Raw genomic sequence first — 17973 nt, 5'->3', positions numbered from 1 at the left:
CTCCGTTCTCTTTCTTTTACTTGCACAAACACTCTGCATCTTTGATCTATATCAATTCTCAACAAAATCATTCTCCTTCTTTTCAGCCTCAATACACTTTTTTTTAAAGTCTCTGATCTATTATTCAATCCATCTTTGAAGCTTTTTAAATTCTGCTGAATCTTTTAGGAGGCAAAATACTAATGCAACAACATAATATTACTTCCAGGGCTATTTTCTATTCTCTTCTTTTTATTCTTCAACATCTGTTGTTTTGGCTTACACCATATGCATGGGGAAGGAGGGCTGAAATCCCTATAGGAAAACATTTGAATTATGAAGATTTTAATTTCCTAATGGGAGAGAATGCTTATTCTAAAATCTCAAGTAGGTAGGGATGTTTTAGTGAGCAAGCTGGGGAAAACAAAAAGAAAAAAAATGAATTACCACTGGATTTGTGGAAAGCGGAAGTGTATTTAACTAACAGCTTTTCAAACACAACTCGCACTGATGATATGAGATGCAAGGTCATGCTTTAACTCAAATTAAGTCGCACAACACTTCATAAAAGCATCTCCATTCACAGAAAACTATTTCTTATACAGTTTTCTCATTTTGCAAGTATTTGTAGTTTCTACCCTGACAAGTCCAAATGAAAGCAGACCATAAATGTGCCTATAATTTGCATTCCTTCCCTGTGGGAGATATTGAAGCAATTTATTCATTTAAATACTTGAATCCAATCACTTTAACACGTTTTACTGTATCTCATCCAGCAAAGATAATGCTTTCAGATGAGAAGTAAAGAGCTATTAATTTGGCACAAGTCTTTCAGTTACGATGAAGAGGTTACAAACAGGAGGTAAATACTTCACCACAGCATGAAATTACTTTGCTGTAATAAAAATTTACAGAACTTAATTTTTTCTTGTATTTGCAGTGAACATTACTTCTGCAAATCTAAGCTGATAGGAACTTTAAGAACTCAAAGCTATCTTCTCTTGCAGCAGTCTTTCTCTTTCAGACAAAATGCAGCTTTGGGGATCCAGGTTAGCACAAATTCAGCCACAGAAGGTTAAAACTCAGTTATGAAAAGTTGCACCAAGCCAGAGTATGTCCTCAGATCCATCTGTGTAGCTGTAATCAGGGAACATTCTGCATTTGCACCTATGCAACTGAAAGCAGAATGCAGGTATCCGCTTTCTCTTTAGTCTTTATAAGCCACGGAAACAAATTCTGTTCCCACTTGCTACATTTACAAAAATCCTCCCATTGCTCTCCACAGGAAATACTTGGAGGATACTCTTAAGCTGACATGCAAAATACTACTTGGGGTGATTCCCTACTAGTCTGTTACTCAGAACTCTGTGCAAAGCCCCAGGTATCAAGGTGGGGACAAGCAGCTCCATCTGACTGTTGCTGATCAACCCCATTTGCACCCATCTATGCAGAATTTAGAGCACATTAACAGAGCAGTTTTTTAGCAGTGGCACAGGCTGCTTGCACAGATCTGCTAGCTGGGAATCCTGAAGAATACAGAATACACTTGGGGACAACGTTACAAGCAGTAGGCCACAAAGGGTCACAAGTTCTTATGCAGAACTGAATAAATTCACTTGAAAGACCAGAAATACAAGGTGGCCAGTGGCTTACAATGGGAGAAAAACAAAAAACTTTCCAAAGAGCCAAAGCTTATTAATCTTTTTCTGTTCAGCTTCTAAAGTTTTATAACCACATATCTTTCCTATAAATACTCAGTCTAAGACCAATATGTCTTGCTCCGTGTAAACTCGCCAATCAATGCTGCCTCCTTTTCTATTAATCCACCCTTTAAAATACGTTCTTTTATCAGGTTTTAATGTCTAACATGATTTAATCAAGAACACATGCCTCATAAATATCATCTGTCATGTTCCATTAGTTTCATGTGGAAAAGTACAAGTCAATAAACAAAGGTTGTGCCATAAATCTGCCTTGAACACATTATACCTCAAATAAGAAAATAAAAACATGTGTGTCCTTTGACCTGGATATTCTTAAAATGGAACTTCAGGTATTGTCTTATGGCTTTAAAAATGTCTAAAGCATTCACAATTAATAGCGTACCTAAGCAATTTCAATTTACATAATGTTGATCTGGAGACGGTGATTAAATAAGCACTATGCCTTTAAGGCACCTGTTAAATAACATCACTGCCTCTGGGTTAAAACTGATATTCCGCTCTGCACAATGAAAACCAGGCCCCTCCACCATGCAACTGTGCAATAAAACCCCCTCGTAACTCAGAGCAGCCATTGGCTTCAGTTATTAATAGAGAGAGGAGAAGAAAGGAAAAGAAAAGCGGGGAGAGAAAAGAAAAAAAGCAGCACCTTCTCCTGGGCACTGCATGGAAATGTGGCTGCTGTAAGCACCAGCAGGTCCAAAGGATTCTTGAGAGCACTTCCGGCCCCTCCACTCCAGCGCTGGTGGCACCAGTTTGTCACCAGTTCTCCAACTGTCCAAGCACACAAATAACATGAGGTACAAAGTTTTGGTACTTACAGCAATGACCAAATTTGATGCTTGGGTCATCTCGGAATTTTTATTTAAGGAAATTCCCAGCCTTTCCAAGGTTGCTGGCTGCAGTCAGTGCTTTCAATCTCCCCTGCTCTTTCAGGCAGACAGTGGTTTGTAGCTTTTGGTGTTTTCCACTACTGATGTCAGTTCGTTTGAGCCTTTGTGGGTGGCATGGGACAGATGCTCCCTGCACCGAGCACCATCTGCCTGCAATAGCCACAAACTGGATTTGATCCTCCACGTGCTCCTTCCCAGTCTCCTGCTCCTAGCACGCAGTGGGCTTTGCACTGGAGACCCTCCCTGCCCAGCCTTCTGCTCTACAGCAGCACAAACAAGGGCCAGAGACTTCACTGTGGTCCCTTATCCATGCCCCACCACCTTTCTGTGCAACTCCCATTGTGTCCTAGGTGACTCACTCAAATTTAGCTCTGCCAGAAACAATCATCTTTTCACTGACTTCTGTAGGATCTGGAATATGGTGGAGAGTTCTGATTCCTGTCTAAAACTGAGAAAATTGGATTGACAACATCTCTAGAGGCCTTGGAATAGGAAATCAAATGTTTCCCTCTCATGCACTGCGAAATCTGAGAAACAAGTTCACAACTCAAGAGTTGAATGTTGAAGCTCTACAAAGAAAATAAAGAATATCTAGGTCTTTTTTCCTTAAGGACTACTTTGATCACCCACACACATCCTGCAAGTCCCATTTACCTCTGTGCAGGTGGGCCTATACTCATGTCCAAAACAGCTGTGAATCTGGATGCAAGGAAGACACTGACAAAGGGGATTCCAGGAACTTCCTGGCTCTCACATCCCTCAGTTGGCCAAACTGCCAGAACTGTGGGCCCATATTGAAACTGCCAATTGCACAGTACCACAAGAGTGAGACAGCACCCAGAGTTGGCATCACCATCACAGCACCCTGGTGCAGCCCTTCCCAAGGCAGGGTTCAGAGAACCAGCTCGAATGGCTGGGCAGTGACTCAGCCCTCGGCAGTGTTTCACAGGGCACTCTGGGAGTACACAAAGTATTTTAAGTGAGAGAACGCTTCGTGTTCTCAGTGCCAGACACAGAACCAGTGTTGGTAGGCAGTTCCCAAGTGCTTACTCTCAGGCTACATCTAACCTGGCTGAACACCAAGGCCCTTTGCTGGCAAAGGAACAAGTCTCTTCCAAAAACCTACTCTAATTACGGCTGCTCTCAGGGCCCTTATAAACATCAAGCCCCACTTCCCAACTCTCTTGTGTTTCCTTTTCCTTCAGTAACAGGATTTTTAAAAGAAAGATAGTTTTCTAGGTCAGAAGACTAAGAGTCTACACATTAGAACAGTTTGATAGGAAAGTCATAACACTTGTAATTCCCTGAGATCTTTTATCTTGCGCATCTCAGACAGACTCCAACGGTAACACCTGTGGCAAGGAGCCAGAAGAGCTCTGCTACTAAACCAGTATGATAAGATCAGTGCTGAGTGGAGGAAATGCCAACAAAAATCTCCACTTTTCCCTGGATTTTCACTTAAACAAATGACTATGTCATTCTAGCTCCCCACTCAACAAAATCACAGTGCCTGAAGGTTGGCCCCATCCTCCCCCAGCAACAATTAATAAAAGTGCTGTGTATTTTCTCTGACTCACTCTCCCACCCCACTGCTTGTCTAGTAGGCCTCAACTCCTTGGTGGAACAATAGATTACCACATGGCACAGCTTTCTAGGCAGCTGTCTGCATCACGTGCTGGAACTCACGACAGCAAGAATTCAAAATTAAAACTATTGCACCACTCACAGAAGATGCCTTAAAAGGAGACCCACAGAAAGCAAGAACTGTGCAATATTCAATGCCAGAAGACCAAGCACCAGATCCAGAGAACTGTTTAGGCACTGAATTGCCACAGATGTCCATGGGAGTTAGGTGCTTGAATACCTCTCAGCATCATGCGTTTAGTAAAGCAAACTGCAAGGCTTGATTTTCCAGTAGTTCTACAGTTCCTACAAATTCTTCTTCACCTCCTTTGAAGAGCAACTCCTTCAAAGGAATGTCTAGGACAGTCATCACACATTTTTCTTTCCTGAAAGTAACCATCCAGTTCTCAAAGGAAACAGGCTGGACCTGATAAATGCATGAAAATAAAAAACAAAACACCACCTTTTATAACATTGTTCTGGTGTCACTGCTTGGCTTCCTAGGAGCCATTTAACTCCATGAAACTCTGAAGCAGGATCCTGTCTTTACTTACAGCTTATAGAATGGCAAGGAAGCATCTGAGAGGTATTGCATTGGAGAAGAATATCTGATTGACATTAGCTGCTCCTTAAGACTAATAGATTGTTTTCGATAAACACAGGCACCATTGAATTTCACTGGTTCTTACAACAACATAAAACAAAAGCCCCAAGCGAATCCAAAAAAGCTACCACATTAACCAAAAAATTGACAAGGTTCTGCAACTGAAAATCTGTAAAGAAACTCAACTTAGCACCAAATGGCGATCACTTGCCTCACTCAGAAATATGAATCAAAGGTACCACCCAAAGGAAAGGGGAAGGAAAAAAAGGCCCTTTGTGATGACAGTTCAGATTGAAATTAATTTGCCCACTTGCAGAAATTCAGAAAGTGTTTGCTCTTGATTTTTCATCTCCGCCACATGGCAGCTGCTTGCTCCCAGGGCACACACTTGTACTGCTGTGGGCTCTAGGAGCAAAGCAGCCAACACTGGGAATAGACACGTCCTGTGGTGGCACGGCAAGGAACAGGCACAGCGGCCACTCCACGGGGTCTGTGGAGCCGCAGGTACACAGACAGACAGACTTGTGTCTGGCCCAGAGACTGACAGAGGGGAAGGTGTCACAAATATAAATCTCAGGCCAGGGAGCCGAAGAACTCAGCTGAATTTTAGTCACATGGGTATCTCTCAGTTTCCCTTGGCTGCCTCGACCAACTGTAGCCCGAAGTTGTAAAACCTGCCCACAGCTGCTCTGCTCACCCCCAACCTGATGTTTCACACTGTGACTTTATGCAGGCTTGTTTGGATCTAACAAGGTCCTTATTTTTCTACAATGCAGGAAATAAGGAAACCAGCCATCAATTATTAGAAGCGCAGCAGATCTGAGCTGCGTGGCTGTAAAACAGATTTTTCTTTAATGAAACTGAGCTGGCATTTGCCAGAAATAACAAGTGCCCAGGACCAAAATGTAAATCAAAACTAAAGGAGAGTTTTCAAAACTTTGAATCATTGGTAGCAACAGACAGGCTCAGAAGGAGGTTGGTATGATTTTGGAATGTCTTAAAAATGTGTGACTAATATGACTTCTAAAGACATTATTTGTGAGTTAGTATTTCAGTCTCCCCACAGAAAGAAAACATCGTGACCAGAGAGGGCCAAAATGTTTGCTGTAATAACTGTGTTAGTATGTCACTATTGCTGGGCTAGGAAGGAGGCTGAGCCTTTGTTTTCATTTCACTAAACAAAGAAAGGGAAGACATTAATGCTGAAAATCGTCAGTGCCTGGCAAAGGACTATCACAACCATTATCCTTTCCCCACGTGTCCAGGTTTTAAACCCAGCACTTGGTTTTAGCTGGTCTCAGCCCAGGTGCTAGGAGACAGCAGGTTCCATCACACATCTCTGAACAGTCTAGTCCAGGAGGAGTGGTGCTGTTTGCTGAAGGGAGAGACATAACAAGAGGAAAGAGAGGGTTTGGAGGAAACATTAGTTGCTAGTGACTCCCTTGCAGTAACCACTGTCCAAACTGTGTGACTGTGGTTGTGGCAATGCTCCTCCTGCCCTGTCTGTCCCCTACTCTTTGTCACCAGCATGCGGGTGTAAATTTGGCCTCATCTGGATGCCAGGCCCACAGACTGCAATGCAGAGGGCACATGAAAGAACTGCAGCACCAGGTATTGAAGGAGACGGCCTGGAACCCAGTCTTTTACAGATTGCATGTGGAAGCCCTTGGCATGGTCCAGCTTGTCCATCTAGTGATTCTTCCACTGAATGCAATTGTCTGTGGTTGAAATTAATCATTTCTTCCATAGGAACATTCAGTCTCTCCAAATACCAGAAGGTTTATCCTCCACTATACTCTGCCAGGTTTAATCACCCTTGCAGTCAAAAACCTGTCTTCCTTCTCATTTTATCCTTCTCAGTTTCCAGCCATGAGATACCATTCTGCACTCAAAAGAACCCTCAAGTATCACTTATTTTCTCCTCCACTGCATCTCTGGAACAGACCAGATTCCCTGTAATCTTCCATTAGTCCATGGGTACCACACATGGGTCAGCATCTTCCAGTTCTTCTCCAAATCCTTTCATTTTTCAAAGCCATTTAAGAAAGCCTGAACATTAATCTATCTTCCTGCAAGCAGAGTGATAATTTACAGGAGAATTAAGAAGCTTAGGGAAAAGTTGTAATAATGTATCATATCACCTCATACCCCATTTTAAGTGTTGTTTTCTCATACCAGCTGGATATGACAGGCCAATCCTTTTCAGTGTCACTGCTCTCCAGAACATACAGCCTCCCACCTATAAAAACAGTTTATATCCTCCATGCCAAGGCACTGCCTCAGATGTATGACACAAGAAAATACCTGTTGTCCAGTTCCTGATGACTGCTCAAGAAATCCATGTCAAATGCCAGTCACTTCCTGATTTTTATTAAATAAAAATATTCCCTTAAATTGAAGGAACAAACTTTACTGGCAGTGGCTTTATATATTCTGTTAGGATTTCAGCAGAAACTATTCAGTAACACTAGGAACAAAACTCAGACTTTCAGAGCTGTATACAAAACACTGTCACAGCATAAAATATTTATATCTGGTGTGCATCTCAATTTCTATAGATAAGTTAGTTTCTCTTCCTCTCAAAAGGGAATAATATTGTTTATGCCACTATTTTTCTGCCATCAACATTGCATGTGACAATTCAAAATGCATCCCAGAAGTTAAGTCTTATTTACCAACTCATTTACCTCTGCCAGCCTCACACTCAGGCTTGTTGTAAAACAAGAACTAGTTTGATGAACACTTAAAAAGAAGAACAGCTTCCTTCACCTGCTCTGTTAATGCAAATTTCTGCCACAGTCCATCCCCAGATATGAACAGTCTAAACTCCACCTGGACCATAAGGATGTAGATACAACCAACAACTGAAGGCCAATAGTGCTGCAGGCCTTCAGTTATTTTTTTTTTTTTTATTTGGAAAACAGGATGCACAGCAAATGAATAATAATTCAATGTGAGCCTAATTCAGTATCAATAAGGCTATTTCCTTCTTCAGAACAATGGCTGGCATTTTCTATCCCCAACAGGCAATCATTTGTTAGCAATGGCATGTCCCCAGAATGCCACAGAACATTTCACAACTGCTTTGCACATAAAATCAATCCTTTTCCATGCCCAGTTGTCCCACCACTGGCTCTCCCAACTGGTGCTCTTCGAGCCCTTCACTAAGTCTGTTTTTTATTGTACGCCTCCTCAGTGTTTTCTTGACAAACAAATGAGTGGCCAGAAACACCAACGTTAGACAAGGAGGGATTTGAACTTTGTTCAGCAAGTCAAAGAGGATAGAAGCCTGGACTATTACAGCTTGAGAGATCTCTTCTAACTCTCTAGTGCCGAAGCAGTTGAGTGCGGGAATTAAAAATGTTACAGGAAAGATAGCTGGGCCCAAAGAACTACATTCCACAGTAGGATTTCCATCCAGTCTGTCTTTAAAAACTCCAGTGATAAACAACTCATGCCATGTTTGGGCACCATATGTCAGAAAATTAGGATAGTCCTAGAAAGTATCTTTCCTAGTGTCAAGCCCACAAAATCCCTGTGGAAGAATAAACCAATCTAGAAGACACAGAAGGTGCTAAAGATCAGGTTAATCTCACAAAATATTTAGTTACCAACTGAGAAAACGTACAGCCACACTCAGCTCAGAAAGGATGCAACAGGAGATTTCCTCCTGGACCCGCAGAAGAAGACCAGTGCCTTGGACAGATGTGTGGGCACCATGCACACGAACTGATCTACGAATCACTCTGTTTAGAAGCTCCTTCCCATATATAACATATTCTGAATCAGGGCTGCTCATCAAACTAGCAAATGGCTGCAGTCAGCAGCCCTCACACTGGAACCTGTATCCAATCTCCCAGATTGTTCTCTCTAGTGGTAGTTCATTTTTATCTAAATGCTAGCTGGCTATGATGAGGCTATTTTTCAAGTTTTCTCTCAAGTCTGTTATTATCTAGGATCCAAAACTACTTCCCTGTCTCTTCAGAGTGACTGCTTGCTGCCAAAACATCTACCCCATGCATAAAACTTCTTTATCACCTCTGATGTCTACTGTTCTTAATTCCCAAGTCTTCTAGCAACTTCTCCAGCAGCTAATAAGAAAACTATTGTCGGCATTAAGACTAGACCCAAGCAAGGAAAGTTCCCCAAGCAGGTTAGTCTCATTTTGAGAAACTTAAGCTGGGTACCACTGAGGCTGCAAGTCACTGCAGCACACCACGGCTCTCATTCTAACTTGTCAAATAAGCTGCACCTGTAGCCATTGCTGTTGTACATTACGGCTCAAAACACTGCTGATGATTAATCATCTCAGATATTTGCTCTCACCTTCTAGGTTTTGGTCCCTTTACATTAGCTTTGTATGACTAATCTTGCAGAACATATCCACTGGTAAAAGTATCTATGGAACTGGCAAATGTAAAAGCAACAGGTATAAAAGTGCATTTTGACAAAGAGGTTTGAGTACTTATGCCAGCAATCTCTGTCTAATAGCTTCTGACAGGATGCAGTGTAAGAGAAAGGAAATCTCATATGAATAATGATTCCAATAAAAGCCAGCCAAGTCACCCTGACAGATTTTGAATATTTACACATTCAGTAGACCAAAAGTTATTTACACCAGTTGCCATGCTTCCACTCATTTAGCCCACAAATCAAGTAAGTTACAACCCTTTATATATATATTTAAAAATAAACTAACAGCACAGTGGCACACTAAGGAGGCCAAGAGAGTAGAAAGAAAAGGTCACTGAGATTCAAGGGCAGGAAAAGAGCAAGTGAGCTCTAGGGGTAAATATCCCCTTAAATTTCCTGCATATCCATCCAAATCAGAGAGATGCTGAAATGCATGGGGATCTTTGTTCTGAAAGGAGAAGCATCCACACAGTGTCTGTAGCTTATCCCGACAAAACCATGACAAGTCAGCAAATCTTGAATAGCTCAAAAACTCAAAGAAAAGGAATAAAACCCAGTTTGTGGTAAGATGGCAGGAGGAAAAAAAAGAAGCAAACTGTTCAGATTAAAAATGTGAGATGTCTTTTTTTTTTGCCAAGTGAACTGAGTCTATACTCAGGGGACAAATTTTTATGCATAAGCCCTCCAGAGCTCAAGTCTGCCCTCTTTTTATCCATTCTTGGATTTAAAATGGCATCACTTTCAATTTGCACCAACGTTAGGGACAATGGGATCAGGCCAGTTCAGTTTCAGTTGAACATAAACCAGCTCTGATAACTTCAAGGAAACTGAACAGTACAACAATCAGATATCCAGAAAGAAGGAATTTAGTGTTGTTTTTTGTTGTTCAAGTCCTAGAGACAGTCGCAGCTGCATGCAAAATCTGTTCTGCCGGAGTGGTGAGGATATTGGGAACCTTGTAGTAGCCACCTGCATCTCAAAAGCCCAGGGACACACAGTCCACCGGTTGATTTCTGCCTCAAGAACAACGCACCCTAAGAGACTCTGCCATCTGCTGGGAGGCAAGAGCAACCCAGAAAACTGGGGGGTGTGAGACAGAAATTTTCCTCCCAACAGATACTTCACTCTTGGCTATGTCCCACACAGCTCCCTTAATGTAGCCTCCTTTCCCTCACCTCAGCACATCAAGCACAAAACGGGAGATTTTGTTCCTCTGCAACAGTTCTGCAACTGGCAGCACAATCCAGATGCCAAGCAGCAACAAGACCAACTAAAATGTTCTGTTAAAAACCTTACTCTCCCAAAGGTAACAAAGATGGATTTTGCAGTTTTCACCACTCACACTCGTGGAGACTCAGCAACAAGGGCAAACACCACGACCTTCGTGTAGCCAGAAGAGAAACCCAGTCCATGCATATGCTGTGCAGAGGGGCTGCAGCCACACTCGAGCAAGCATCACCCCGGGCTGATGCAGCCACAAGCTGCAACGCCATGTCCTGCACCACCACCAGATCAGACCTCAAACAGAGCACAGCCACATCATCCCAATGCTGCACCTGAACTAACAAACTCTGTCTCTCAGCACAGAAAATTAAGCTGGCCCTGAGAGTCTGGCCAAACAACTGCCCTGTTTCTGGTTCCAAAACTGTATTGTCCTTCTCTACACCATACTCTGCTGTGCTCTTGCTGTAGAAATATCATGACCAGTACACAGCTTTGCCCCAAAATGATAAAAATAGGACAGTCTAGAACAGAGTTCAAGCACCCTTGCTCTGTTCACCCAAAATATTTATATACTCAGCCACGCTGGCTGCTGGCACAATCTTTCACCACTTTTGCCTGTTTCACGTACAATGGCTGATCACACCAGCTTTACACCCATGTGTGGTCTTGAACACAAGAAAAATTCAAGGTAAATGTGCAGTCCTAACTGATCTTGGCACCTGAGCTATCGGGCTACAAGTGCTTGCACACTTTTTCCTCCAGGAGAGAATTTAACACTTGGATCTTCTCTTCTATGTCTCGAATGAGCATGGAAGGAATTTTCAAAAATATTCAATACTGGCCTCCTCCTGAAATCAGCTCCCTGCAATTGCAGCAGGAGCAGCAGGGCAAAGCAAGAGTTATGAAACCTTATGTTAAACCCTTTTTGGGATTTTCTCAGAAAATACTGGGTAATAAAACAGAAATCTCCTCTTTTATCTGTTCTCACTTTAACTCCCTCGTCTCTTCCAGCACAGATGGGGGTTGGGAGCTAGGCAAGACTTACGTAAGGAACAGTAAGTGCTGACTCAGACTGAAGTGAGTCCTTCTGAATACAAACTGCTGCTCTCCTTGAGCACCATTCCTGTCCTATTTAGTCTTCTCTCTTCAGTCACTACAGAGATGCTCCACCAAAGAGCACAACTTGCAGTCATCGTGACTGATCGCTCCCTCTCAGTGAAGGATTCAGGTTAAATCAAAGCCAGCTGCTTTAGAGAGGGGCAGGCAGCTAAGAAGAAGTTAAACAAAATAATAATAAAAAATGCAATCTAGAACCTACATAGATAGGAAATCTACTCTTGTGGTTCAAACAAATAACTCTAAGGTATTTAAGCCTCATGCACAGAAAACAATTTTGTAACTTTTTAAGTCATCCTCTTGCATTGTTGTTCTGCCCTAATAACTTTGAAATGTGCTACTCATCTCTCCCAGTTAAATATCCTGTTTCACAAGCCCACTCGTAGATATCTGAAACTGCACAGCATTTCTATCTAGCTTTAGGCATCTAGCATTCCAAAGAATTAATATTTAAACTTATTATAAAGGAATGGGGATTGCGTTAAGCATGTAGTATTTAACAAAACATTCATACCAATAAACCACTGTGTTGCTCATCTGAAGCACATTTATCATCCTTTAAACTCAAAAGAAAGATTATGCTCCAAAACTGACACATGTATCTATTTCGCTTTTAATACAACCAAGACTTAGATAGGATTAGAGAGTGGAAGCTATCAAATTTCAATTTTAACAATACACTTAAAATTATATTCTCTTTCTTTGCCTAGGGGATTGTTGACTTCAGTATTTAAGTGACTTAACCACAGCAAATTGTGAAAAAGCAGCAAATCACAGAACTTATTTTAAATAATCCTAGACCCTCTACCCCTTCATGTTAACATTTTTAAACATATTACTGCTCTTATATCTCTTGATTATAGATAAATGAGTAAAGAAACTCTAACCTGTTGCAAGACATCACTAATTGGTATTTTTCCTCTTATATTAGCCTTTGATTTACACCTCACATACGTTCTCCCAAGCCAGCACATGTAATTTATTTACAGCACTGGAAGGCAGGCAAAATACATCATCTACTGTTATACAACCTTCTACAAGGTATTAAAATACCAGGCCCCTGGAGACACACTTCATATAGTGCAGCAAGTTCCAAAATAAACCAAACCACCAGCCCCCTAAGCACTTAAAACAACAATGGACATCTGTATTAAAAAGTTAGTTTTTTACTGTATTTGATGATGTCGCCTTAGTGTCATTTTTCCCTCTGGGTAATATGCGAACATGTAAGAATGAATTTGCTTTCTCCTCATTGTAAAACAACTAACAACTCTATAGCTCTTATAAAGCCCTCTTCTGACACATGTAAATGCCAGAATTAAGTGTAGGCTATGAAGTTTTGCATTAATTTAAACCTTGGAATAAATTCGGTGCCGTAAGCTCCTTCACAGTGCTCCTTACCAATCCATTTGGTAAGACAATCACATATACATTCAAACATAATGATGGAGAAGTCAAACATCATTATTAGAGTTAAAGCAAAACAGTTGCTTGAAATAAAAAGATCTTAAGGCCTTTGAGTTGACTGAGCTCAACCTTAAAATAACCTAAAATACAGAATTTGGATCAATTTCCTATTGCAGCTCGGGCAGTGTCTCATCTGTTTTACAAGCAGTCCCCCGTCTACAAATAATCATTAACAATCATTTCATAAAGTCAAGCTAATGACTGTAATAAAAAAAAAAAAAAAAAAAAAAGAAGTCCTTGTTCCAGGTAACCAGTGAAGCACAGATTCTCAGAACAGAAAGTTCAGGTTCCAACCGAGATTTCACATACAGGGTGCCAGAAAGTAACAGGAGGGGAAGGAAAACGGGGGATTCTTTGCCTCTATTCTTCAGAAAGGCAGTGCCGCGCAGGTCTGCACCGATGGTTATCTGAACGGAGGGACCGGCCCTTGCTTTTCTTTACACGCCCCATTTACAGGCAATAAAACGGCCGGAGTGGTTTTAACTGGTCGTTCCTATGTCACTGTAACGCTGCCTGCTCCCGGCAGAAGATAACAGCTGCGCCATATTCCCAAACACATACTTTTGCTATTGTTTGCACATTTGTGGGGCAAGATTACGCTGTACCACAGTCAGTGAGCACTGCCCTTGCTTTGGAACCCTGTATTCCGAGTTACATGAATGCGCTGGGAAACTACGTCGGGTGGCTGAGGGAAAAAAAAAAAAAAAAAAAAAAAAGCAAACAAACCCCAGTCTATTAAAAGCCGTTTCAGGCACTGTGAAATGATTACTAGATTGCATGCCTGGTTCAAGCTTGTTGACATTCAATGATAGAAATCTGGAGTGCAAAATGGAGTGGTTTACATCTATTTTCCCTCTCCAATTACCCTGCCATCAACATCTTCAACAGTTCTAAAATCACTGAACAGCAAAATTTCTAGAATAATGGTAATTACAGTACTGAGCATGGAAATTATATTCACAGTACTACAGATTTCTCTCATAGTCCATACGTTATTCCACTTCCTAGCTTACAGATGGATTCAATAGAAACTTGTTATTTGTTCTACAACCTTTTCCCTGTACACAGGAAAAAGAACTTCTGTAATATTAGGACTGAAATATTGACCCAGCTAAAGTTAGGGGCAAGACTCCTACTGATATTAATGATTTAGGGTAAAATTTTGTCCTCCTTAGTCAACAAAAAACCCAAACCATTTTACTGCAATGAAGCACTAGTCTCCTAGAAAACATTCACTTTGAATTTAGCAGTTTCACTAAAAAGAATCTTGAAGACCTCCCAGAACACAATCTCAAATATACTAAAGATCCTCAGCATATATTTAACAGTTTATGTGTATACAGGGTTGAACTATTAAGATACAAATAATGTATTCAGTTATATCTAAATGTTAATTTAGAATGCTCTGTGTCCAAAAATTTATAGTTGATGAGACTGCTCATAGGAACAGTAATGTACATACTTAACCACTTGCAAGATGTAGACTTTTTTCTTACTATAAAAGAAGAGGAGATATTTGTCTTCTCGCTCCACTTAGCCCAGTATATAATAACCTCCATTACTGTAACATTTTAAAGACAGAACAAGTGATTTCTTATTTTTAACTTCCATTCCTTCAAGCAAAACTCAATAAAATTTTTTTTCCAATGATTAGACTTATTTCCTTGTTGAGAGTAATCTGATGTTATCTGTTATTCCATATAGTTCTACACAATATTAAAACAGACACAGTATTTATTCTCTTCAGCTTTTCCAGTAGCTGTAGGGGGGGGGGGGGGGGGGGGGGGGGGGGGGGGGGGGGGTGGTTTATGAAGCAGAAAAGAGTGGTTTTGCTTTTACTTTACAAGTACTGGATGCCTTAATATGACTGGTTGATCATTAGATGTCCTGGTTTGTATTTGCTAAATATTCTCCACTAACGATTCCTAAATTACAATGGATTTAATTATTAGATACAATTAAACCTCTTTTAAATTAAATCTATTAAAGTCCCATCTCCAAGACAGCGATTGATTTTGCAACACAAATCATTAGAAGAATCTCCTTCAGCAGCAAGTAACTGAAAGTTATTTGCCTATTCAAGACAAGCAAGTATTATAGGCAGTTTAAGGGAGGAGAGGACAGTCACAATTTATTCCAAACGAATTTATGAACACATTCTCCAATTTGCAGTTTCTTCTCCTTTCTCCCCTGACAAAACAAAACAAAACAAAAAACAAAACAAAACAAAACAAAACAAGTTCTGTAACTGCACATTTGCTCAGACCAACCTTTCAATTCCTTTTTGTAGCAGAGTTCAAATGCAGCAAGGGAACTAGAGTGAAAATAGGAAATAATTATTACTACAGCTCTACATAAAACTGTGAATTTAGAGATCACACCGGTGAACCTGTCCCTGTCTCCTGATCAGCTCATATCGTATACATCAGCTCTAGGCAGTCACACTTGCTCCAGTGGCACAATCCAGGTGAACACAGATAAGGTATAAGAAAGAAAATGGCAAGATCAGGCCCAAGATCAGCCAATTCATCTAATAAGTGATACAACCAAAGTATAAGCTTTTGCTTAAGATCCCAACAGTATAAGCTGTTACTTTCACAAGGACAGGCCTGATAAGCAAGGAAATAGTCACAGGGGGATTGAATGGCAAGATTTACCCCTCCTTCTCAACAGCAGAAGGAAATTAATACATTTCAATACATTGGTTCTATGTTTGCTGAAAGCAGCTACAGTTGACAACAAACAAAAAAAAAAAAAATCCAAGCCATTTTCTCCTTGTCTGAATAAAACATACTCTCAACAAGGAAACATCCAACTGCTGCAACTCGACCAGCTTATTGTTTTGCCCACTGTAAGTTAATATCTGAAGTGGTTGCTGCAAAGGTCCGGGCCATTTGGATGATTTCCCAGTGGCACAGCTAACAGGATAAATCTCGTCATTTCTACTGAGTCATGAATTAGGTACACTGAACAAAACTGGAAAAGAATGAAAAGGAGAAGTGTTTCCTGGTAACAACCATAATCAATGTCATTTAGAAACTGAGATATTTGGCATCTTTATAGATTGCTCTTTTGTCACCACTAAAGCTTTCCCAAAAGCTTCTTCCCAGTAGACAATAAGTATTTTGCCCTGTGTTACTTTCAAAACTGTAATGCCGTAGCATGAAATTCAAAAACACAGACCCAAACCCACAGAATCCCAGAAAAACACAGTAAAATGGATTTCATACCTTAAGGTACAGTTTTTCTATGCCAAATGCCTCTAAAAGGCAGTGTCTGTATGCAAATACCCTGCCTTGTGACACACAGGGAAATCAATGACCAAGAAAAGCGTGGTGCCTATCACACAGACAGACACATCAGAAGGGGCTGGGTGAAAACTGGGCATTTATTTCAAACAGCTCCCGAACAGAACAAAATATGAAGCACAATTCCAAAACACTTATATTTTCAGCAAACAACCAACAGCTCCATCCTGAAAAGCTTAAAGACCCAAATGATCTGTTTCCCAGAAATAATCCTCACCACAACCCCTCAAGTTTTCGTATGGCGGTCCAGAAAGTCCAAAAGACTTGCTCAGGCACGGAAGCACTTTGCAGGATCATAACTTAAACACTGTAAAGCAGCAGACTAACACCACAGAGACATTACAACAGCAGGACACTTCTTCCCCATTGTGATTACTTCAAAGCTGCCTTTTTTATTAGTAGAGCAGTGTATCATTTTGATGCTTTTTTTTTTTAGGAAAAAAAAATTAAAAGTAAGACTTGTTTAGGGGAAAAAAAAAAAAAAACAAACCTCACAGACAACTATAAAAATCAGTTTTGCCCTTGTTAGAGAGCGTCTTTTACACTCCCTACTTGCAGCTTTCAACTGTGGATAAACCAAAACCAGGAGGCACGTTCTGTAATCTAAGCCAGACTGCAGAGGGAATTACTGGGTACACGGCACTCTGGGGCTGGAGAACAGGAGACGCACGGCACGATGGTCTGAAATCAAGCTGTCATCAGTTTCCTTCCCAAAACCTTTCACTGGGTAAATCTGAGTATTTCCCTCACTTCCATTTCTCAGCTTTATCTTGGTATATCACATCCACACGCAGCTATCGCAGCCCTTTACCTTCCTGAGAGAACCAGGGTTGGTGGGAGATGGTTTGAAAGAGCAGAGCTCCTGTCTGCAGCACAGCCCGCTTTAGATACACTCTGATCTGTGAGCTGGAGCACAGTGAGCACTCCAAAATGCCCCAGTGGACATTAAAGCACTTGCTGCCACTGTCCAGGTCAGAAGGAGCAGCACATCCCACAAATTTTAAATCAGACTCAGAATTTTACTTTGAATTTTACTTTCCCTAGCTCCTCCTGAAAATGTCTTCTTGGGGAGAAAAAAAAAGGCAAAACCAAACCAAACCAACAAACAAACAAAAAACCAACAAACAAACAACAGGAAGCCACTCAAAAAACTCAGTGTTGACATCTCTGGAAAAATCCAACATCATCCATCAAATCCTCCTGCTCAGTTAAATGAACCCTATCCTGCCCATGGACACCTCCTACTTACTCCCATGACTCAAGTCACCCATACACTGAAGCAACCACAAGGTAACACCCCTAGACAGAAAACATACTAAACAAAAACAGCAACAAAATTTAAAACACCTTTTCTATTTTTTTTTCCTCAGTGGTGAAAATGGGAAATTCATCAGTCAAGAAAGATGAATTAGGAACCTTCTCCCATGCCCACCTACATCTACTGTAAAAGTCCCAAGTGAACGTAAAATTAAATTCTCCCTCTTCCCCTCCCTACACCCCTGCCCTCTGCAACAGCGAGGGGGGTACAGATGAAAAGAGGGCTGAACAGCTCAAAGGAAAAAAAGATTAGGAGTCTGTGTAACAGACCTTCATTTCATTCCTGCCAAACATTAACAACTTTTTTT

General features: G+C 41.0%; 1 protein-coding gene across 5 annotated transcripts in view; it reads right to left on the bottom strand.

Annotated features, from left to right (window-relative positions):
* GLIS1 (GLIS family zinc finger 1) overlaps positions 1-17973 on the bottom strand; it is a 188225-nt gene that overhangs the window by 157929 nt on the left and 12323 nt on the right. The window lies entirely within an intron of this gene.

Source organism: Hirundo rustica, chromosome 9 (genome assembly GCF_015227805.2).
Source record: "Hirundo rustica isolate bHirRus1 chromosome 9, bHirRus1.pri.v3, whole genome shotgun sequence".
Taxonomy (NCBI): Eukaryota; Metazoa; Chordata; class Aves; order Passeriformes; family Hirundinidae; genus Hirundo; species Hirundo rustica.
Note: the sequence above shows the minus strand (reverse complement) of the source record. Positions and strands in the feature narration are given on the sequence as shown.